Below are 25,552 nucleotides of genomic sequence, written 5' to 3' on the forward strand. Positions count from 1 at the left end.
CCTGATATAGCTGTCTCCTGAGAGGCTCTGCCAGAGCCTGACAGATACAGAGGTGGATGCTCACAGCCAACCATTGGATCCAATGGGGTCCCCAATGGAAGAATTAGAGAAAGGATTGAAGGAGCTGAAGTGGTTTGCAACCCCATAGAAAGAACAACAATCTCAACCAACCAGACACTCCAGAGCTCCCAGGGAATAAATCACCAACTAAAGAGTACCCATGGAGTCACCCGTGACTCTAACTCCATATGTAGCAGGGCATGCCCTTGTAGCACATCTATGGGAGGAGAGACCCTTGGTCCTGTGAAGGCTCGATGCCCCAGTGTAGGTGAATGCCTGGATAGCGAGGTGGGAGTGGGTGAGTGGGGGGGGAACACACTCATAAAAACAGGATGGGGTGGGATAGAGGATTTGCTGAAGGGAAAGATGGAAAGGGCATAACATTTTAAATGTAAATAAACCAAATATCCAATAAAAAAACCAGTTTTCCTCTTACTTAGATTTACCAAGTCTTAAAGTTTTACTCTGTTTCCTCTGGGGAAAGGATATTTTACTAGAATACTTTCCGTGTGTATTTCCCATTTTGATTCCACTCAATTCCTTCCTTGTGTTTCTTTTCATTTTCTCTCCCATCCTCTTCCTTTCTCTTATTACTTTCTATCTCCTTCTCCCCTTCTTCTTCCTTTCTTCCTTCTTCCTCTTCTTTTTGGTTCTCCTCCAACTTCTCCTTTTTTCCTCTTCCTCTCCTCCTCTTCCTTCTTCTTCTCCTTCACTATCATTCTTGCAATAGGATTTCTTCGCCTGATTTTTGTCTATTGGAGTCATATATTCTGTATAATTTACCCAACTATGTATTTCTATACCAAGTTTCCAGATAATTCAACCTTACAGCCTCTAAAATTGTAAATGATTCGGTGAACCACTCAGTAACTTAGATTTTTGTTTGGTATTGTGCTTTTAGGTCATTTTCTTGTGTTTCAGTTTTGTTGGAATATGCAGGGTTTGCTGCAGTGGTATAGCTGGTCTCTGCTGGTACCATATTGCCCTGGCTATTGTTGATGTTTTAAAGCTGGTCTCTAGTCACCTGGGTCTGGGGGGTTATTGTAGGTTTAGGTGCTGATTTCTGAGTTTACCTTTGTTAGATGGATACCTTGGGGATGATTTTTCCCTTCGGTTTCTGTTTTATGCTCTGAGTGGCCTGGAGTTCTGGTGACTAACAAGCCTTTAGCTGTAGTAAGGTGTTTCTGTTGCAGTTTTTGTGGACAGTGTGTATGATCTCTGGGGTTTTGTGTGCGAACAGTGTCTCTTGGGTCCCTGGTATTAGTATAGCCTCTGGGAAAGCAGAGGAGTTGTGGGCTAGAAAATGGAGCCCAGGAAATGGAGTATATCTTAAGGATATTGGGTGTATCTTAAGGGTAGTTGGTGGTCATAAGGTAGGGATAAGGCAGGGTCTTTGATATTGTGCTTTTGATAGTTAACTACAAGTGTACACAGTTGGTTATATTTAATAAATACTGATACATAAAGATAACCATTTGCTCATTCCATATAAAACAATCACAGTATTAAATGGTATTAACGACAATTGTTTACCTGGTGTTAATACCAGGTTAATCAGAATGTCCTTTCTGATTTATTACAGTAAAGAATTATAAATTTGCAAATGCTAATGGTTCCAGTAAGAGCACAAAGGAAGACATAACACTAAGAGGGCAGGAGCTACCAAAGACAGGGATTGGAAAACTAAGACTATGACAAAAGAAAATTACAATGTAATAAAGGAGAAATCATGAGAGGGGAAATAAACACAAGGGGAGAGAAAAATATAAGTAAGATAGAGAAGCTTTAACTGCAGAGCAATAAACATAAGAGAAACACGGAAAACTGAGAAACAGGAAGGTGAGAGGGGAGGGGCGAGAATGAAGGTGGTGGGAAAGGAACATCAAGAAATAAAGGCTGCCTTCCTTCCTTCCAGTGTGTAGTGAGAGTGCCAGCACACAGCAAGGGCACCAGCATTTAAAAGAGCTGCCAGCCCCCCACCCCCATCTCCTTAGATACAAACATACTTGGTGCTGAGACCAGTGTTGGTGCTGTTTTCTGAGTTTCTCTGTCAACACCTTCTGCTAGACTACGTCAGTGACTTCTACCTGCTGAATCACTATTTCTCTCTTTGCATCTGCTTTCTAGATATTCTAGACTCTCTCTCTCTCTCTCTCTCTCTCTCTCTCTCTCTCTCCTTTTCCTTTCTTTCTTTCCAGAATTCTTCCTTGTAACTCTAAGTTTAATGTATGTGCTTTTGAGCTTCCTCCCAACATCAAATCAGATCCCACCTCTGCCGTATATGCTTCATGGCTTGAAGTGGTCTTTTCTCTTTTCCTCTTTCCAAATCACCACTGTTCTCTTTTTCCTCCTTTATATTCTTCATCTTCTACATTTCCCCCTTCTCTTCTACCTCCTCCTTGCTTTCCTACTCCCTTTCCTCTTCTTTTTCCTTCTTCCCCTCTTCCTTTTTGGACCTACTCGTCTAACACTAAAACCCCAGTGCCTTTCTAGAGTGACATTTATCGAAGAGTAATTTCTTCTCCGCTGTTCCACTTCTCTCCCCTAGGGGATACTAGATGTTGGTGAGCACCACTAGACTGCCATGTTGTTTGAATTTTTCATCAGGCATCCCATCCCTTTTGGTTTCTTTAGTATCTGCAAGAAGAAAGTTGAGACCTTGTGGAGGTTTCATATCACCTCATGTCTGCACTGGGCTTTATACAGCTGGGAAACCCTGCTTATTAACTAGTCTTCTTAGTAAATGATTTTCTCCTAAAGATGAACCTTGAAGTAATGTAGGTTGTTGGTTCTATTTATACCTTGCTGCCATGGCCGTTTTTTTTTTTTTTTTTTTTTTTTTTACAAATGGCTCCTTTGGCTGTGGCTAGTAAGTCTGGGTATGTTCCTAATGCATTGGAGACAGAGACACATGTCATTTCTGTAGGTTATACAAAAACGAGAATATTCTAGTGTTTTAGGTACATCTGATATAGACAGCAAGCATATGAATATGGAATACCATGTATATATTTATATTTTGAGAGTCCTTGACTCCACTAACTAGTTGGATAAGTTGTCTTTGGGGACTGTGGTTATTGGTTCTTATTTGTATGAGTCTCTGATACTAGCTATTTCAATACTGAAGAGGAATCTGAGTCCATTATGTCTTTATGAGACAGTAGTTCTTGCTAAGATGTTTCATGAACAGATGTGCTGGTAAGAGTCACAACATTCCTTCTGTGGTACTTACAACCAGTCCTGTCAACAGTAGAAGACCACCATATTGATAAGATATTGGAGGCAAAAATGCAGAAACAGTGTAAGCTGGACGACATTAGTAATTAGGGTAATCTTCTTTGATGCTACTAGAGGCATAGCCATCCAGTATGGAACTTATGGCCACACTATTAGCCGAAACTGTGTGGTGGAATAGTACTTTTCTCCTGACATATTCAATAGGAGTTTCCATCAAGGATCAAGTGTTTCCTGGTTAAAGCTGGACATTTCTCCTAGTGTGTTCATTAGCTGTGTGTACTGGGGATAGGGGTCAGGTAATACTTAAGATCCTTTATCCTGATCTCCTTCTGATGAAATGCAAGTGGGAGCAAGGAATAATGGAATATGATAGCTCTGGATAGTTTCTTTCCAGATGTTGTGAGGCTGTGTATGCCAGAGCTGCAGCAACTGCTGAAGCTGTGTTCCTACTCATCTCCCACACCAGAAACACCCTGTGGATAACATTGGAACTATGAGATTCTATGCTGCTCTGTAAATGACAGGTACCTGTGAGAGGGACAGGACTCTAAGTGGCCAGAACCGTATCTTCATTCTTGGTGTAAATCCTTGTTTTAAGTCATACTCGGGTCAAAGAGACAGGAGGCTACAATCTTCATACGTGCTCATTATAGGATACTCAGTAGGTTTAAGTCAAGCACCCTGATGAGCCACATTTGATTTTTTTTGGCATGGACCTGGTGAGGAAGAGCAACAGAATGTCCATGGAGTTCCAGAGGTAGCCCCAAAGCAGTACAAATGCAGGGATATGTTCCTTTTTGCTGTCACTTCTACTGAAGACATTACGTGATTCCTTTTTCAAAGCCAGAAAACCACTCTGAAATTTCAGGTTGCCTATCCAGTTGCGCTGCAAGCCATTAAGGGTTATGGGACTGTTGAAGAGCCAGGATTATCTGAATATGTGCCGACAATGTTTACCATTATTCTTGTAGAGGCAGGACAACCACACCCTGGGTTGGGAGCTGGGCCAGCAGCTGCAGGGATAGTTTCTTTCTCTTACGAAGCTGTTGCCAGAAGTCTCTTGGCTCTTGCAAGGTTTCCATTTCCTTCCTGCTGACTTCCAGCATCCCTCTACAATGACTTGTACAAAATAAGAAGCTGGGTAACTATAAATAAAAACATATCTGTAATCCAACAATTCAAACATGAGCAGCAAGAAAAGCACAAAAGACCAGTGTTAGGAGAGTGGGAACAAAGAGGAGCTGCAGTCCTGAGGAGCAAACAAGCAAAGGCGAGTCTTGGCAGTGCTGATGGTCATTACCATAGGGTTTACCTCTTACTGTAGAAGACCCAGGTCATACATTAATTGGCATTGGTAGAAAGAGTTTTCTGAAGTCATTCCAAATTCAAGACAGGTCAAGCAAAACAGTAAGATGGGGTCTGGGAGCCTTTCAATGCTGGTAAATAGTCCCAGTTACTTTTCTTGTTGTCATGACAAAATACTGTACAATGGTACCTTAAGGGAGGAGGGGTTTGTTTTGGTTCATGGTTTGAAGCAACAGTCCATCATGGTGGGGAAGTCATGGCAGCAGGAGCCTGAGGCAGGTGATCACATGGCATTTGCAGTCAGGAAGCAGAGAGCTGGATCCCGGGGCTCAGCTCACTTTCTCCTTCTTATTGAATCCAAGGCCTCAGCCCATAGGATAGAATCACCCACATTTAGGAAGGGGCTTCACACCTCAATTAAACTATTGAAGAGGTCTCTCAGAGGCATAGCAGTCAGGGTGGAGGATGAGCCCTCAACCTGGCTCATATGTAGTGAGTAAGGATTGATTCTGTCTCTTCTCACATTCATGGTCAGCAATCACACAAATGAGCTTGAAGCTGGCCGTGGTGGCAAATTTGTAACATAGAAATTGGCAAATGCTATGAGGAAGTTTTATTTCTTTTTCCATAAAGGCCAATTTACCAGTGTGCCAATGACTATATATAAAATCTATGTTCTGCAATGGGAAACACCGTTTCTTCTAAAATACACATGGTACCTTAGCAAAGAACAGCTTTCTGTTAGGCAAAGAGTAAGGTGAGAAACATACGTAGAGGAAGAAATAAAGCATCCCTTCTACCAAACCACCTTTCTATGCTTTTCCTTTTCAATTCTTTTGTATCTCCACCTCTCTCTCTCTCTCTCTCTCTCTCTCTCTCTCTCTCTCTCTCTCTCTCTGTGTGTGTGAGTGTGTGTGTGTGTGTGTGAGTGTGTGTGTGTGTGTGTGTGTGTGTGTGTGAGAGAGGATAAGCCTCACCCTTCAGAAGCGATTTCCATTGTTTTTAAGACAGGGTTTCTCATTAATCTGAACCTGTTAAGTAGGTTAAGAGACTGGCTAAGGAATAATATCAGGGATCCTCCTGCCTTGGCCTCCCCAGCGGAGGGATTACACACCCATGCCACTTAGGCTAGAGAGGTGGCTCAGCAGTTAAGAGCACATACTGATCTTGCAGTAGACCCAGGTGTATTTCCCAGCATTAATGGCTGGTGTTTCACGACTACTGCTAACTCTAATGTCTTTGGCTTCCATGAGAACCTACACTCAAATACACATTCGCTTGCCCATATTCATAATTAAAGATGAAACAAACTATCTTAGCTAGATGCTGTAGCACACACTTTTAACCCCAGCACTCGAGAGTCAGAAGGAGGAAGACCTCTGTGAGGGTGAGGTCAGACAGGTCTACTTAAAGCAGCAGGGTACAATGAGACCCTCTCTCAGTAAAATAAGAAGCATCTTATTTTATTATTGTAAAACAAAACAAATGCATGTTAGCACATCTTGCTTTAAAAGTGCTTTCTGGGAATTGAACTTAGGTCTTTGTGATTGTGCAGCAATCACTTTTGGGACTGAACCTTTCCCCAAGGCCATCATACATTTCTTGAGCAATGAAGAAAATTAAAAAAAAATTATAATGTGGCGGTGCTAAAATTTGTAGGATGTACTTAAATCATTGTTCAGAGAACCAGTCTCTTGTACTAAGCAATGACCTCTGACAATCATATAACTGTGGAACAAGAGATGAATTAAATTCAACTCCAAAAGCTGATAAAAGAAAAGCAAACTATACCCAAACACATAGAATTTATAATATATGGTAACATAAACAACGAATAAAAACACCTCTTTGAAAAATCTTTAAACAAAGTAGAGAAACCACCAACTAATTTTGAAACAAGGACAGCATATGAACAGAGAGCAAAATAATTAGAGAAAAGTGGAAATTAAAAATGAATAGGGCTGGCCTCTTCTGAGTGCTGGGATCAAAGGCAAGACATACACCATTGGAACCAGCAACAATAATTTAATACTAATGCTAATATTAGTATGAATACTGCTAATAATGTATTTTGTATAATTCTGTGTAAATTCATTTGAAAGTCTGGGTGAAAAGAATATTTCTATACATGGATACATGTTATCAAAAGTGACTCCAGGACAAGCTGAAGTCTCAAATATACAAATTTTCACAGAGAGAAAGAATGTTATTAATCAAGCTAAACAGACTTCTCTTTAAAGTAATTATGGTCATTACTGATGGGGTTTTGGGATAAAATTTTCCTATTGGGTAAGCATAAGGGATCCTGGGTTTGATCCAGGACTGTAAACAAACAAAGAAGCAGACCTGACCCAGACCCAGGGGATCTTAGTAGGGAAAATTTCAGACTAGGTGATCTCAATACTAAACTTCCACATTGAAAGTCAAACATCGTCAGCGAAACTCCATAAACAAACCCAAGAATGAAAACAACAAAGTCATTTGATTTGAGGCTGCAATGGAAAAAATTAAGAATATTTCTCCTAATAATGCAAAACAGCAGACTGTTCAATTTATGTTTCCTTTTCTCTAAATAGCATTTACTTAGAAACATTCAGCAATATTTCTGTATCCATGTATTCAACAAAAGGTTTGCATTTTTTGCAACTACAGAGTCCTACTTAGTTAACAGAACAAGAACTATTTTCATATAAACTGCATCAGAGTCAATGGAAAATGAAAAAACAAAAGAAAGAAAACGACCCATCTGTCCTCAGACAACTACGTTGTGCCTTGCACCAAGAACCTGCTGTACATTCTTTTTATTTTTTTATTTATTTATTTATTTTTTTTTTTCGGAGCTGGGGACCGAACCCAGGGCCTTGCGCTCGCTAGGCAAGCGCTCTACGGCTGAGCTAAATCCCCAACCCCTGCTGTACATTCTTATGACAATTTATAACCCTCAGGCTGTATCAGGCAAAGTTGGTGGATATTAAAAATACTCACAGAACCGGGCTATCTAAAGACACACTCGGCAGTGTGTTAACTATACAAAAATAGACACCGCACGCTTTAAAACAAAGTATTACACAGACTTACATTTCAGTTTTTTTTCTTTTATTGGATTATTTTTTATTTACATTTCAAATGTTATTCCCTTTCGCAGTTTCGCGGACATAAGCCCCCTTTCCCATCCCCCTCCCCTTCTTCTATAAGGGTGTTCCCCTCCCCATTCACCCTCCTTTCCCGTCCCCCCCGACATTCCCCTACACTGGGGGTCCAACCTTGGCAGGATCAAGGGCTTCTCTTTCCATTGGTGCACAACAAGGCCATCTTAAAAGGGGTTGTGTACAGGGTGGTTAAATGTTTTACAGACACGGAGAAAACAAACAAAGGAAATCAAACCATTCCTCTGGACCCAATTTATCTTCTGCCTCTTCCTCATCCTCTTCATCCTCCTTTCATATTCCTCCTTCCTTTTCTTGCTTCTTTTAATCTTGTTGACCCTTTTCTCTATAACTAGGTTTTCTTTAGCTTTCCTGAGCGCCGAACTCTGAAAACTTGACAGAGCATCCAAGTACCGCTTCTCATGACTCTTCCAGCAAGTTGGCCCAGAGAATGCCTACGAAGACATTTTGCCACTCCACTTCTTAGGATCTCCTTTGCCAGTGTTTAGTTGAATTTTCCCGGCGAGGCACAGAGTTGCCCAGCGTCTGTCTGATTCTCTCTTGCTCTAGCGCTCTCTCCTCCAAGCTCAACGCTTTACAATAGTTATGAGAGCCTGCTGTGGATAGATGCAGCCTCTTGATTTCCTTATTTTCTCCTCTTTGCTGAACAGTGCTCCTCTTAATTTGCTTCTACAAGTTTTAACTACAATGCATTGTTGTCAGTTTTGTTGCCTTGAGTAGTTATGGAAGGCTGCCCTCCACGCATAACATGACCAGCACCATTTTGAAGTAGGAGTGTATGTGATCATCTAATCGTGGGCTATTAAAATTCGCTCATGGAAGGTGCAGTGGGCCTACTCTTAGAGCTTCCTACATATGCAGCTCAGCTATATGCAACTCTTTCCCAACTGACTGTCATCTCAAAAGAGCTTCAGTGTACTGAGGGAGGGAGTTTGGCTGAATGAGGGCTCCATCTACTCACTCCTCACAGGTCTCACCCATAATGGGGTGTGGCTTTTGGATGACATGGGTACTCTGGGGTCAGTCATTCTCCTATAGGTAACCTTGATTAAATGCATTGCTTCATCTAACTAGGGTTAGATGGTTGATGTCACTGGTGCTCTGTCTGGGGAGTCAGTTTAGTTTTAAAAAAATTGAAAAGGTAAATACAGTAAATACATCGGGAAACTGTGGTGCCCACATGTAGCCTTAGCCTTGAGAGGCAGTAGAGTGAAGGAAGTTCGAGGTCAGCCTGGTCTATATAATGTGAGTTCTAAGCCAGCTAGGACTATACCATGAGACCCTGTCTTAAAAAACCAAAACCAACCAAACAAAAATGGAAACAAATATGAACTGTGTTCTATACTTACCCATAATAATTCTTGGGTTTTAATTTTTTTCCCAACATTTAAATGCCTGCTTGGTGCCACTTCCTGCTATCTCTATAAACAAAGCCCTTAGTACCTTTATTATGATGTCGTATCAGCAAGCTTATTGGTGCCCATTTATTTGAAATACACATATAAATAAAAATTCCAGTTTGGCAGAAATTTCTCTCTTCTGTCATTGCTGACTTCAAAACATGAAAGTTCTGCCTTCCTTGTTCCCAGTAAGAATTTAAAAAATTTAATTGTAATCCCCTTGTAGTTAGTATATCCTTTATTTTTCTCAGACATCTTTTGAGATATTTTTTTCCTTTTTACCCCATTTTATTTCATGGTCAGTGTGTGTATTAGTCTGGGTTCTAGAGGAACAGAACTGATAGAATGAATCTATACTAAGATTAGTAGGTTGACTAACAGATACAATTGAAATAGTCCAACAAGCACAGTGGCACACTCTAAAGGCAGAAACCTTGTTGGTTGGTCCACCCACCCTGCTGGCTGCCTCAACAGTCCCAACCTGGTGATGAACGCTGAGAGGATTCCTGAAGGGTTGTCCCTAGTCTTCAGGCCACATTGGAAGTGCGCAAAGGCTAAGGTTCTGTTATGCTGCCGTGAGTAAATGAAGGCCAAGGAACCAAAAAATAAAAAGCGAAGCTTTTTGTTTTCCATCAGAAGATGCAATGCACACTTAGGGTGGGTTTTCCTACGTAATTAAAAATAAAGACAATCGCACACAGACATAGCCACAGGACACGCTGCCGTGGTGGCTTGTAGAATCCCTTAGAAAGTCTCTTTTCTTTCTAGATTGTACTAACCTGACAAAGCTAACCACCACACTGTCTAGTTTGGATTCTTCCTTAAATACAAAGCAATCAGTGAACCTTTGCATGTGTGGGATTCCATACTGGGATACACATACAGAGTCCATGTAAACATGAGACTTCAACCCATCGTTTTAATATAGGACACCTGCCCAAATCTCCACATTGTTGCTGGTTGTCTTTTGGCTGCCTCTTGAGGTCTCTGATCATTCCCAACAAGCCCAAGGCATCAAACAGAGTTTGTACACAGACAGAGGAAGAGGGCATTTTGGGATGTCTTTCTTTTTATATTTTTTTCTCCACAGTTGCATGTGACTCTGGCAGTCCTAAACTTCCCTTCCATACTCTGAGACGCAGACCGTGGCTCCCTGGATTGTAGCTATTCACTTTCCTGTGGATGAAGAGCTGGACAGGACGACATGAAGGGAAATGTGCATCTCGCCGGTATCCTTGCTTTTGGGAGGTCAGATGCCCTACAATTTCTGCCTGGGAACGCCAGTTTATTTTATCATGTTTATCATTGTTGTCTGTGGAAGGGTTAACCAAATATAAATTCCCCTTTACTAAAATTGGAATTTTCATTGCCCTAGAAAATGAAATAATTACACTGAATAAAATAACTTCTTGAACTATATTATAATCAGAATTTTAATGTATGCACTTATTCCATATATTTAATACACAGCATATGGATGCATACAAACATATATGTGAGATGAAAGGAGAAGGAAAAGATATTTTCATACAATCTTGCACAGAATAAATGGACCACTTAGAAAATTGTCACTTTGAAGTCTCTCCAAATATGAAAATTGCCTCAAGTTTAGGCCAGCAATGATAAAATGTTGTTAAAGAACAAAATATGCCCATGACACTAGAGTCCTGGCCTACAGCCTATTTACTGATGATAATTTTCAAAAAATAAATAGATAAGTACCAAGGGAAAATGAATTTTACTTGATTTCAATTATAATCAAGCAATTTAAAAAATTGCTCCTTACAATTTCAAAAAGCAAAGTATAAAGATAAAATAAAATGGCAAAGGATTAAGAATCAGGTTGATAATAGATTGAATATTAGAATGCAGTATCCCAATACTTTGAAGTCTGAGAAAACATTAGCACCCAGAATTTTATTGCTAGGTAAGCTCTCAAATGAGATTGAAAGCAAATACCCAAGTCATTTGGATACATATATAAGAATGCAGACAATTTTTCTCCTCCATATCCTGTTTGAAAGCACACACTTTAGCTTTTGCTTCAGGAAAAAAAAAAGGAAAAACTAATATTGTGAAAGAATGACATTAGATACTAGAACAGTGGTGGTTAACTATGTCCCAGAGGAAGTAAAAGAAATGAGAAAAGAAATATGATACACTCTGGATACACACTTAGAAAAATCTCCTTAAACCAATAAACTGTTATGACACAAAATTGCAAAGTAATAATAATGGAAGTGTTGATTTATTTGCTTTATTTATGAGCTTTAGCCATACCCTAAATGCATAGAATAGGAGATTAAATTATAGTCTCATAGGAAAATAGAAACGTTATAAACTTTGAAAAGTATAAATATAATAATGTTGAAAGGAGGAGGGCACTGAGTGTGAATTAGCACCAGAAGCAAAAGCAAGAGCACCCAGGCTAGCTCCTCATTTCTCGTGTGTGTGTGTGTGTGTGTGTGTGTGTGTGTGTGTGTCCATTTTTATATGTAATATATGGAATCATTTCTCAGAAGCAGTCACTCTCTCCCTCTCCCTCTCCCTCTCCCTCTCCCTCTCCCCCTCTCCCTCTCTCTGATATAGGATCTCTCACTGATCTGAAACTCCCATTTGTTGTTAGGTTGGCTAACCAGAAGGCTCCAGGGGTCACCCATCTCTGTCTCCAGTGCTAAGGTTACAGGAGTATGTCTGTTTCTGGTTGTTCTTACATGGGTTCCGGGGAACCAAACTCAGATCCTCATGCTTGTGAAGCAAGCACTTTACATACTGTTTCAAAAATCACCCATAGCTCAGTTAGTAGACACCTGTGAGCCCCAGTTTCCTGTTCTGACAAACAGGATGTTTAGCTAAAGAGCTTTTCAGGTCTCTGTCAGTTCCTTTATCCCATAACCTCAGGCTCTATTTTGTGTAGTGAAGTACATATATCATGAAGGCAAAAAGAGAAGATGTTTGGGGAGGGGGAGAGAAATGGAATCATTAATACAGGGTCACAAGATAAGAGGAGGCCGGTTGGGGGGGGAGAAGGGCAAGAATGAAGCACTGTGACCTGTATGCACTAAAATGTCATGATGAAGCCTGTCACTTTATCTCAACTTACTTCCAACTGGTCAATACAGAGAGGAAATGTCTATGTAGTGCATGGCCATATGTGGGAGATCTATGCCACACTGGCTTCCATTAGTTCCCATCAGGACCTACATAGGGAGAAGCAGAAGAAAGACTAGGAGCTGGAGGTCAGGGAGAATTGGGATGAAGCAATGTCTGCAGGACATGGCAGGACAACTGCACTTGTGACCTCACAGCAGCTGTGGTTAACTGCACAAGGTCAAGCCAGTGAACACACCTACGTGGAGTGAGGTGGACAGAGCCCCTGCTCATCGCTGAGGAGTAAGAAGAACTGAGAGCTGCTAGTAGAGGGAGAGTGAGTTTCCATTAGACAAGTAGTCCTTGGTAGGTTGACAATGTTCCTGTGAATGCTCTCACACCTATGTATATATAGGCAACAGCAATTGGATACAGAGGGTTACAAAATTGAAAAGGAAAAGAGGTGAAGCATTGAGTTGTGACTGGCATTTGAGGAGATCTGGGAGGAGTTGGATGTGAGGGTGAATAAGGAAAAAAATATTACATAAGTGTATGAACATCTCAAACACTATTAATGTATCAAAAATTAATTAAAATTACATTAATTTGAAAAATGAAGAGATTCGGGCATTCACTCCTCCCCTTTGGATGGAGAGATGGAATTGGGTTGGGGAGGGGTGAAGAGAGGAACAGGGATGTCAATAAGATATGGGGCAGTGGGTTGAGAGCTGGGAGTGAGAATTGAAATCAATAGGGGAGGAGCATCTCTGGGACTAGAGGGAGACCTGGAATGGTCTAGGCTCCCAGGAGTCTATGGAGGTGACACTAACTGACATTCCTACCAACAAGGGATATGGAGACTGAAGTGGCTTCCTCCTGTAGCAGGTGAGACTTCAAGAGGAGTGAAGGGAACATCAACCCACATAGGAAACTTTCAACTCAAAATTTGTCCTGTCTACAAGATACACAGGAATAAAGATGGAGCAGCAGCTGAGGGAATGGCCAACCAATGACTGCCCTAATTTGAGACCCATTCCACGTGAATGAGCCAACTCCTGACTCTATTAATGATACTCTGCTATGCTTGCAGACAGAAACATAGTATAGCTGTCATCTGAGAGGCTCTTCCAGCAGCTGATGGAGACCCACAGTCAAACATCAGGAGGAGCTAGGGGAGTCTTGTAGAAGAGTGGGGAGAAGAATTGAGAGAACCGGAGGAGTCAAGAACACCACAAGACCTACAACTAACCTGGGCCCATGGAGTGTCACAGAGACTGAGCCACCAACCAAAGAGCATGCATAGGCTAGACCTAGCCCCCTCTGTGTATTTGTAGCAGATGTGCAACTTGACCTTCAAGTGGATCCCCTAATAATTAGAGGAAGGTTGTCTCTGGCTCTGTTGTCAGTCATTGGATGCCCTTCCCCTAAATGGACTGCCTGGTTGGGCCTCATTGGGAGAGTATGTGCTTATACCTGCTGGGACTAGATGCCCCAGGGCAGAGTGGTACCCAAGGTGGAGAAAAGGAGAAAGGTTTAATGGGGGAATCTATTTGTAGGGGTGGTACTAGGAAGAGAGGAGAGGGGTTTCAATCAGGAGATAAAGTGAATAAAAAATTGATAAAAATAAAGAGATTAATAATAGAAAATGGTCCTGGAGTCTTAGCAGTAAAGTTGAGAAACCATTGGAGAACTATCTGAGAAAAACTTAACCATGCTAAGAAATTCTCTGGTGAGCTTTGCAAATGTCCTTCAGGTAAAATGAAAAAGGCCAGGACAGAGCGTATTACACCTGTATCAGACCACCGCCACCAGGAGAGGCAATACTGGGCTTTCAGCACTTGTTCAAGCCACATTAATTTGACAGCAGGCATGAGCTGTTGACTGCCTGCCAGAGTCTTCCACTGTCTGTGGCTCGTTGAGTGCACAACTGCTCTGATCGAGAGTAATTCCCTGCCAGGCAGCTGTGGAATGAATAAGTTATACCCAGCAGTGGAACCCAGAGTCTCATCAGCTAATCAGTGATCTCCGTGGGAGACAAATTAAAGTGAATCAAGGTGCATATAGGAAGAGGAAGGTGATGAAGGAAAGAGATAAGCCCACATTAAGAGGTGACAAAAGCCATGAGGAAATGCATGCATTTTAGTAAGAAACAAATGAAACACATTTGGTTCCAATTTCAGAGTCCAGGGCACAGATATGAAAATGAGTTTGGTAAAAGAAGGTGACGAGAAGCTTCTGGAAGGTGAGAGGGAGAGTTAATGAAGTTATTTGAGAACACTTAATGGAAATGCTGATCAAAAATACACGAGACACCAAAGAACTGAAGTCTAGGCTGGGAGGTCTATAATTTAACATTTATTTCCTGGTACTGCTTAGGACAAAAAGAGATAGCAGAGTTTAGAATTTGGCTTGCATATCTGTGAGATGCTACATCTATAGCAAATGTCTACAAGATAGTAATGGAGCCAAGACTGGTATTTCCAACTATAAGTAGATTCATATGAGTCTTCTGGTACTCAGATATATTTCCACTTCCTGTGGAAGACAATGTGTACATCTGGAGCTTTCCTGAAAACTTCCAGAAAGGACCAGCATGTTCTCCCATTTGTCAAACACATTGGTCCTCTGGCCTTTCTGTGGACTGTTTCCACCTGTGGCATCCCTTCCTTCTTACCTGCATTTTGGAGTCCCCTTGACAGTAAGAGAAGACTTCTAAGCCTGAGTATGATGGCATAGATCTTTAATCTGGCATCTAGGAGGCCAGAGGCAGGTGACCTTTGTGAATATAAGGCTAGTCTGGTCTACATAGAGAATTTCAGGCCAGCCTGGGCTACATAGTAGGACTCTATCAGGATCAGGATGGGGTGGGAGATGTCTCAAGATCTAATGGCTATACAGTCCATTCTCCTTATTTCTCATGTTAGAAAACCAGGAGGAATTTTCTCAGTGCACTTAGCTAATTTGCATGATAGGAACTCATTAAGGTTCTTTCTCTCTATTCTAGAAGACTTTTCTCTTTATGGAGGCCCCCCACTCCCCTTTGATGATTTGAGTACATTTCCACAGGGTCCTGTGTTGGAAACTTGACACAGAAGCAACCGTGTTGACTGGTGTGAGCTTTGAGAGGTTGGTTAGATCACTAGGGGTCTGTGCTTGTGAACAGAACCAGAGCCTGTGTGTGACTCCCTGTCCTTCAAATACCTGTAAGGCCTCCTGGAGCAATGTGCACATCCCCTACCTGAGCCACCCACCCCTCCTCTAGATTCTCATAGCCATTAGTGTTTGTTTTTCACTCTTTTTTTTGATTGACTAGGGGAAAATTGAGCTAATTAGTTGGTTTCCCACTGTGGGAAAGTACATTTTTCAATGTACTTGAAAGATAATAATATCATTCATTCATTATTTTACTCATGAAACAACATGTTTGAGGTGTGCCTTGAACTTTGACTAATAGAAATCATTTCCCTTCCTTATTTTCTCATTAATTATCTATACATTTTGTTGATGCCTTCCAGATGCACCTCAAACTGAGATCCGAACAGTTCAAAAGTAATTAACTCTTGTCACTATCAGTTTGTCTCTTGCGGTTCCCATGGTTTAAACAGATCTTCCTTGTTTGCTTTGGAGACCACCCAGCTAGTTACTTCCAGCTAGCCTTGCAAAGCCAAGCTGGGTTAATTTGACTTTTGTTTTTTGGTCCCTGGATTAAGAGTAATTTTATTTCCAAGTGAATTGACTGGGGAACATCTTCGGAGCTGGATGTAGATCTACTTTTCAATCCTACAAGCCATTTTTTTTTGTGCTTACTTTAAAGTTTATAATTAGCATGCGTTAATTCTACGTAAGAAAAATTTAGTTATGACATTTACATTCATGTATACAGTGTATTATGATCTTTTTTTTTAATATTTTTTTCCGGAGCTGGGGACCGAACCCAGGGTCTTGTGCTTGCTATGCAAGCGCTCTACCACTGAGCCAAATCCCCAACCCCTGTGTATTATGATCTTTGCACCTCCTTTTAACTTCTTTTACCCACCTTCACTTCTACTGATCTCTTTTCTAATTAGTTTCCCTTATACTTTTTCATCTTTTTTTTATGGCCCCATGAGTTTCATCATTGTTGCTTACAGGGGCATGGTTAAGAGGTTATTGACAGTTGCATGAACACCTTACCAGAGGCTCTTAGTGGTTTATTAAGAGAATGTGTCGCCTTCTTCCAAAGACCATTAATTATCTGAAGATCCTTAGGCAAGGGTAGACCTTCCTAAGCCCTCCCCACTCTGCCAAATTTTGTTTACCTACATACCTCTCCTTGCAAATTCATAGTAATAATCTAGACCTCTTTTGAGACTACTCAAAAGAAACACAGAGCAAGCCCCAAATCTAAGCTGCCTTAAATGCTGGGAACGATTTGTGGTGAGCACACAACAAGAAAGTTTGAGGTTGGAAGGAAGTCACTGGGTTGTCTCCATGCCCTCTCCCCCAAAATAAGACATGAGTGTCTCAGGGAGATTGTTGGAAAGAAAGGGGTCAGCAGAAGTGGGAGGGGAGGAAGAGAGAGGTAAGGGGGTAGAACACTATCATAGATCATAGCATGTTATAAACATATAAACAAACAGCAAGCCCATTACTAAGTATAATTAACGTATGTGAATTAAAAGCCATTCAAAAAATGTTATGGTAGTTTAGAGCTTAGATCCAGCTCTAAAGGCTACTTTTTAAAACAGTTTTGAGGGATGATATAGACCAGGCCAGCCTCAAACTTCAAGATCAGCTTACCTCTGCTTCTTGAAAGCTGCGATTAAAGGAGTCTAACCCCTCTACCTTTTTTCTTCTTTTATTGGATTTTTTTATTTACATATTAAATGTTATCCTCTTTCCCATTTTCCCCTCCAGAAACCTGCTATCTCATCATCCCCTACCCTCCTTGGGTGTATAAATTCTTCCTTTTTTAATTGAAGAAAAATGATCATTTTATCTAATTAGCTCATACACTTTTTCTTGCCCTTAATAAAGTAATGATGGATATTAATAAAGTAATAAAGTAAAGAAAGGAGACCTGGCCCGTTACATTCTACAATATCCTGTACAGAAAGTATTATGAGTTATAGCAGGTTCCAGTTATACCCCCCTAAGGATAAGGATCATAAGATAGAGCTACAAAAATTGCTGTTGGGTACATAGAGTCATGAGTGACATAGATGAGGTTGGGTGGCACATATGAGGTTGGTAGTACATATCTTCACAGTCCAGCATTTGGGTAGGGAGAGAAACTCATGATCATCCTCAGCTGTACAGTGAAGTTGAATGTGAGCCAGCCTTGACTATATGAAACTCTTTTTCAAAAAAAGTTTGAGCATACAAATTAACACACACACACACACACACACACAAACAATTTCTGTGTGAATATAAAACATGAAAGGCCAGTGTTGGACTTGTATTCAACTAGACCAAATAATCATGGATTTCAGATACACATCAGGAAGTCAAGCTTATGAGCATGGCATTAAAGGTTGCTGTCTGCTCCTTCTCATTAGGGTATGGGAGAGTCTGATTTGTTTTAAGGTACAATTTACTCTTTTGATAAATTTCTATTGATTTGTGCATGAGCTATATTTGTCATAAACCAGCGCATAACTTAAAGATTTATTTTGAGTTGTGTTTATATGTGTAAGTTTGTGCATGTGAGTTCAGGTATGTCCATCAGTGTGTGTGTTTGTGTGTGTGTGTGTGTGTGTGTGTGTGTGTGTGTGTGTGTATACATGTGTGCAAGTGCAGTGCCCTTCAGTGTGTGTGGGTGCATGTGTACACATGTGTTCAGGTGCATGTGAAAATGTGTGCCTGCTTGTGAAGTCAGATATCTCTGGCACTGTATCTTCGGAAGCTTGCATGCGCTGTTTGGGACTGGTCTCTTAGCCTAGAATGTCATCATGTAGGGGCTCACTTTTGCTGTGAGTGCGCATTACCACCTGGACTGGCTTTAAACTATCATATCCTCACACTTACAAAGCAATCCCTTTACCTACTGAGCTCTCCCTCCAACTCCTTTAAGGTAGAAAACAGCTCTCTGGTAGAGGCAGGTGCAGGCATGTTAGCTGTGTGATAAGCTTCCTGGGAGGAACACCGGGGTGGATGAGGGAAAGCTTTGCCCATTTGTTTTCTGGAATGATCACAGGTTTTTTCGGGGGGGGAGGATATGCTAAGCATCTCTCTCCCATAGGGAGAGATAGGTGCTGAAATATTTTACTCTTATTTTGTTTCAGTTTTGGCAAGCACATCCTCTACTGGCAATAGAACCTGCTTGTCATTTCCAAAGATACCCTCCAGAAGAAGCAGAAAGTCACGGACATCCAACTCATCCATATGCTGCTTTTGAAATTCTGCCTGTTAATCCTCACCTGCAGGGTGAAGGCAGGATTCTGCTTGGCTTTGTGACAGGCTGCTTTGTTCTTGCTTCCCTCTCCTTTGGCCCTCTCATCTCTTATCTTTCTCACTTTAGCAAGAAGCAACTTTGCTAGAGAGTCCCTGAAAAGTGTGTTTATGAATCTGGAGGTGGCGAAGGACCAGAATGCAAACCGAGAGATGGGTGTTTTGGAGCTGACGGAATGCTGTTTTCAGGGAAGGAAAATTATTTCTGCCACTGTTATGAGAAATAGACATGGCTGAATTCTGAACTTTGCACGCAAAGTGACCTTCTAAGGGTTGCTGTACCCAACTAAGAGGAACTGGCTTAGAATATGTAAGTACAAGGTGGGGGTGTGGTAGGGGATAACTCGTCATGTAATGGTGTTTATTACAGTGTATAGGACCCGGAGTGTAGCCAGGTAAGTTGAGAACTTGATGAATGTGTGCAAAGTACCATTGCTGCGAAATAAAAATAATGTGGCTAAGAATTCCTGGAAAAGAGCTGTCTGCAAAGACTGGCTGGTTGCTCAGAACTGTGGTGATATGGGGACTCTGGAGTGGTTCAAGTCCAGAGCCCAATTATACCTCATCTTGGGCTAGTTTTGGCCCCACCAATAAATAGTCATTCCTTGTCCACCTCTGTGTTGAACCTAACATCCTGTGACCCATAGATAAAAAACCTTTTGGAATCTATCAACTTAGCAGAACATTGGCTTCTATAAACCAAGAGTAAAAGATGTCATCAGGTATCATCTGAGACATGTAGGACAGATGATCTCCCCTATTTGCCATTTTGGGGTGAAGGTTTGAATGACCCCATACCATAGATTCATATATGTGAATGCTGGTCACTAGGAAGTGGAATTACTTGTAAAGATTACAATGTTTAGAAGGTGTAGCCTTGTTGGAAGAAGTATGTTATTGGTATGGGCCTTGAGGTTTCAAAAGCCCATGCTCAGCAGAGTTCTCTCTCTCTCTCTCTCTCTCTCTCTCTCTCTCTCTCTCTCTCTCTCTCTCTCTCTCTCTCAGTTTGAAGATTGAAGATCAGGATGTAGCTCTCAGCTACTCCTTCAGTACTTCAGGGGTTACAATGCTCCCTGCCATGGGCAAATGGATTAACCTCAGAATCTGTGAGCAATTCCGCAATTAAATGATTTCTTTTTCTTTTCTCTCTCTCTCTCTCTCTCTCTCTCTCTCTCTCTCTCTTTTTAAATAAGAGTTACCTTAGTCTTGGTGTCTCTCCATAGCAATGGAACAGTGACTAAGACACTCGCCTACCTAATGTTCCCACCAACTTGTTTCTAAATTCTTCATTTATGACTCTTTTCTCTCTACTGCTTCAAAACTCCATGAAACTCCTTTTATGTTGGGAAAAGGGACCTGGGGTAACCTAGAGAACTTTCCTGGTTCATTGCCACTCAAAATTGGTATATTCTTATTCCTTTTTGGGTGAGAGTTGTGTTTTCTTTTGAAAAATATTAATATATATATTAAGATCCATTTGATCTTATGATGATCATCGGGAAGGTTATAATGTCAAGGGGAAGAGTATGATTATGCTTCACACTCATTATTCATATGTAGGAGGGGTGGGCACAGCCATTCTTTAGTGTGCTGAGATTCTACCACACTTTCATGTTATAAATGTTCCTTCATATCGCTGACTCTGGGCCTTTAAACTTTTGGTTGGGAGGTATTGGGTTCTAGAGGGAACTCACTGTAGTAATTATGCCAAGTGAACATGCAATCAAACTTCTCTCTAAATATTTACATTTACCTCATAGATCAAGAGGGCTTAGTCACAGTCTGTGCCCTTTGGTCTGTGTACATCCTCTTCATGTATGTACATAGCTCTCTCTCTCCACATAGTCTTTTCTGGAAATACCCAGTCTTATATTCACTATTCCCTAAGTAATTCAGTAACATGACTATTTATAAAGCATTCTATTGGTAACAATAGATATCTATAGGTACTTAAAGTACAGGGGACTGTGCATGGTTTCCATAATAATGGTACAATCCTGCACAAGGTCATGCATGCAAAGAACACTGGAACATCTGTGAGTTGGGGGTTCTATGAAAGGTCTAGGATTCAATTCTGCTAAGGATTCTGCTGTGGATATTGGTTGCCAACTTGACAGGATGGAGAACCAGCTAGTACACAAACTTTTGGGCATATCTGTGGGGAAGTTTTTAGACTGAAATAATTGACGTGAAAATATTAGACATTTGAACCTTTCCATGAGCTGGGTCTCTGGACTAAATAAGAAGAAAGAGAGGCAGTACGCTCCAGTGTTCTCCCCCCTCTTCCTCCCTCTCTCTCTGTTCCTGGCTGTGGATACAATGTTAGCAGCTGCCTCAATACTACTATCCCACCATGATGGACTATACCTCATCCGGTTAACATATTCTCCTTCCTAAAGGGGCTTTTGTCAGGTATTTTGTTACAACAAGGAGAGTTAACTAATACAGTTGGGAAAGAAGATTCTGTGCATACAGGAATCTCAACTTGTGCTTGTCTAGTTATTTACACATGCCATTTCATTCTCATTTCCTGTCCTTATGGCATGTTCTTAAATATGTATGCATTCTTGCGGACAGTGTCTTGTGTTCTGTTATGTTCATTTCAGACACACACACAGATGACATTTTGCACATGTCATTAACTTCCTTTGGTTTTGATTGCCGCTTCGTTATTTCCAGAGCTCTTAGTGTGTATGCAACTAATCTATCTCCCACAAATGGTGTTTATTTCCTGACACTTATTTAATTTTCTTCGCTTCAGTCTAGGTATCCATGTCTTACATTTTAAAAATTTGTATATTTGTTTGTGAGTCTGTGTTTTCCATGGCACGTGAGTTTGGGTCAGAGGACCGCTTTAGGGGTCAGTTCTCTCCTTCCATCACGTGGATGCTGGGGACTGAATTTAGGTTGTCGCACCGGGTGGCAGGTGCTTTTTCCATAAATTCATCTTGCCAGCCCAAAGAAATCCAATTGAAAAAATGGTGCTGCCTGCTTGCCTACCCTTGCTTCTCGCTGGTGAGGGTCAGAGTGACTTGGTGGCACGTGATTTCTAGGCTATTAGGAATGACCTTGCTTATGGGCCAGCACAGAAAGGAATACCTATAGAGACAGTTGGTCTTCCAAGTCTGTCTATCTTGTCTTGGCCAAACAGTTGTAGGAAGGAGATACTGCAGACCCACATAAAGTCCCCTTGGCTGCAAAAAACATGCTTATAGCTAAGCCCTTCGCCCTGACTCTATAAAGGGCCTTAACCAACTTTCCCCATCTCCTGACAGGTCCCTCACTTTTTCATAGCTGTCCCTTACTATGTGCTCTAATAAACACAGCTCTAGCTATCAACGTTCAGACTCCTGTCTCTTTTGTGCGTTCTGTCACGTCTTCCTGCCTCAGGAATCTAACAGTAGGTATGTCTACCATGTTGGAATGGGTGCTAAATTATTTTATGGCTCTAACAATCCAGCTTCTTTGGCCTTCCAATGGGGACTGAAGACCAGTGGTTCACCAGGAAGCTTCCAGATTGCATTGGCAGGCTGGGACTGCTGCGGTACCTAGACTGGACTCAGAACTAGTCACACCTCTTACAATGAGTGGCTACTAGGTTCTCAGCTTCTCCAGAGTACAGAAAGACATTGGTGAATTACCTAGGGTCTATCTTGTAAGTCAACTTAATCAATCCCCCTTTAATATGTATTGGTTCTTTGGCATCTCTTCCACTAGGGAACACTGACAAACATATTTCATTCAGTTTTAGATGCTAAAAAGATCCCCTTTTTTGTTCTCCATGCCATATATTACTTGTGTCTAAAATGTCTCCAGTATACCTCATTCAAATCAACAAAATGAAATCCACAGAACATAATTTTCTACCACAGGGAAACCAAAGTATTCGCCTTTATTTTCTCTTACTAGGTTTGGAGTTGTAACTTTCAAACTTAATTTCTCAGCTTGTTACTTCTATTACTGATGCTGATCTGGTTGTATTTTCCTTTAGAAAATGAGACAATTTTTCTTTCAAGGCAAACTTTACACTGCTTTGTTTCTGAGATCTTTCCTCTTTTCTTTTTAAAGTTCTCTCTGCCTTGCCCCACTCCACGCAACACCCCCTCTCTGTGTGTGTATGTGTGTGTACATCTGTACATATGTATCACATCATATGCATGGGAGAGTTTAACACCCACCATGCACCTTGACTGAACAGGGGCTCTGGTTTGTCCTGTGCTTCACACACGAGTTAGCCTCAGAGTACACAGAATCAGTCCTCCCTCTGCCTCTCATCTTGTTATAGGAATGCTAGCACTGCACACTTGTGTTGCACTTCTGGCCTTTATGTAACTTCTGAGGATTCAAACTCAAGCCCCCACATTCTGCACAGTGTGTACTCTGTTCTTTAGCCCAAGCTTCTCTTCCCTTTCCTATTGCATCCTGTTTGCCCTTTCTTGCTATTGTAGCATGTGGATGTCTTAGAAGGCTTGACTTGATGTCAGGGAAGACATAGCCCTGTCTGCTGCTTTGTTGCTGTTGTTTTTTTGTTGTTGCTCATTTGTTTTGTTTTGTTGTTTTTATTTTTAAGTTTGTGTGTAATTTTATTCTTCAGCACGACTTTTAAAATGAATTTGTCATGTTAATAAAAGTCAGCTCAGACTATTCTTAAAGGCACACAAACTTTATAGATGAGCTTATTTTCTTTGGAATCCTTTCCATTATTTTGTCATTTTGCTTAACATATTTTAACACAATATTGTTCAAAACATAATGCTCCCAATGACTTGATATACAAGCAATGTTCCTTAATCCGTATGCAATTAACCTCTGCAGACACATGAAATATTTTTTCTGCTTCAAATATCTTTTGTCACATACTAAGATTACTTTGGTTTTAATCAAACTTTCTGAATCAATTTTTTCTATTCAAGAAGATGAGAAAAAGGCATTCATATATTTGAATATTCACAAATTTCTGCTTATAAAGCATGTGCTCTTTTACTAAAAGAATTTGTAGACAATTTGCATGTCTTCTATATTGTGAATCAGATCGTATTTTCTAGCTGAATGAAACTGGTAATTGTCATAGTTTATTGTCCTTTGGAAAACACTGCCCTCCTCCTCCATGAGGTCTAACATTGATAATTGTGTTGCCAGAAGATGAATATTTTGTTTTTTCTCAACTTATTGTGACTTATCCTCTTTTTGAAAACTCTCTAACTGGAATGACTATGCTTATACAACCATCTGGAACATTAGCTGGATAATGGTTACCTGTGTTTGTTTTGACGCAAGTGTAGCTCAGCTGAAGCTCCCTTTAAGTATGGTATTGAATGTAGGAGTTTTGTTAGGTGACCTTTCAGAATTAAGGGATGTGAAGTGCACTCCTGGTTTGCCCTGAACGGTTAATGCATTTGAACTCCATAAGATGCTCTCACTGTGTCTATTGAATTAATGAGGTCATTTGCCTCGACAGGTTTTCTAATGCAGAACCACTGTTACCATCTCCAGCAAATGTCTTTTAACTTTAATGCTATTTCCCTAGTATTATTTTAAACCAGTTTTGAGTTTAATTACCTAATAAATTAGTTCACTTTCATGATTTTTTGGCTCCATCTGCATAAGTGAAATGGAATTATAATTAGTTTCAAGTTTATTAATGTGTAGTTGTGTCCTACAGATTCAGATTTGAAAGTATCTTGGTTTAGTTGAAATTATCACTGTAAATTTATGTTATTTTTGTCTTGGTCTGTTTGATTCTCTCTCTCTCTCTCTCTCTCTCCACCTTTCTGAATTTTAAGACATGTCTGATACAATTATTAATTCCTTTAAACAACTTACAACTTGGAACTTCTGACCACATCTATTGTTTGTTTGTTGTTTGTTTTGTTGTTGTTTTGGTTTTGTTGTTTGTTTTCTTTGTAATTGGTTGCTCTCTTTTCCTTCACTTTGTTCTTTCTGTGTGAAAAAAAAAAAGCACGGACTGGGGATGGTGAAGATAGGAAGAGGTTGAAAAGTCAAGGTCTGAAATCTGGAAAGGAATGGAGGAGAGGGGCTAAGGAAAGCTTAGCACAAACACAACCCTCCTCTGGATGACCTAAAGAGGCCCTCAACTTACTTCCATGTGCACGTGAATACCCAGTGAAGAATAAATGCCTTCAAGTAGTTTCACTGACAAACTTCAGTGTTTGCAAATCTACAACATTTTTAGAAGCTGTTGAGTAAAACTATAGCTTTATTATGGTAAAAGGTTTTTAATGTTTTCCTTTATTTGTGCATGTGTGTGTGTGTGTGTGTGTGTGTGATACACGTGTGTACACAGGGTGTCTGGGTGTGGATGTGTGTGATGACATGCATACAGAGGCTGGAGAACACTTACAGGAGCTAGTACTTTCCTATTATGTTGGTCGTGGAGCTAGTACTAGGGTTGTTAGGCTTATGAAGAGACTCCTTTATATGCTGAGCCAGCTTGCTGGCCAAGGATAAGTATTTCTAGTGAAAATCCTTTAAAACTTGTCCTGTGGACACTTTATCATATTTTTTTAAGTTTTGTTTAATCTTTTTTTTTCAGTCCAGATTTTATCTCCCTCTTGGATCACCCTCTGTCTGTTCTGCATCCCATACTCCCCCACTCCCACCCCACTGGACCTCCCCACTCCTTGGGGCCTCCAGTTTCTTGAGGGTTGGGTGCATCTTCTATGACTGAGCCCAGACCCAGCAGTCCTCTGCTGTATATGCGTTGTGGGTCTCATGTCAGCTGGTGTATGTTGCCTGGTTGGTAGTTCAGTGATTGAGAGATCTCGGGGTACAGGTTAATTGAGACTGCTGGTTCTCCTACAGGGTCGCCCTCCTCCTCAGCTTCTTCCAGCTTTTCCCTAA

Source organism: Rattus rattus, chromosome 10 (genome assembly GCF_011064425.1).
Source record: "Rattus rattus isolate New Zealand chromosome 10, Rrattus_CSIRO_v1, whole genome shotgun sequence".
Lineage (NCBI taxonomy): Eukaryota > Metazoa > Chordata > Mammalia > Rodentia > Muridae > Rattus > Rattus rattus.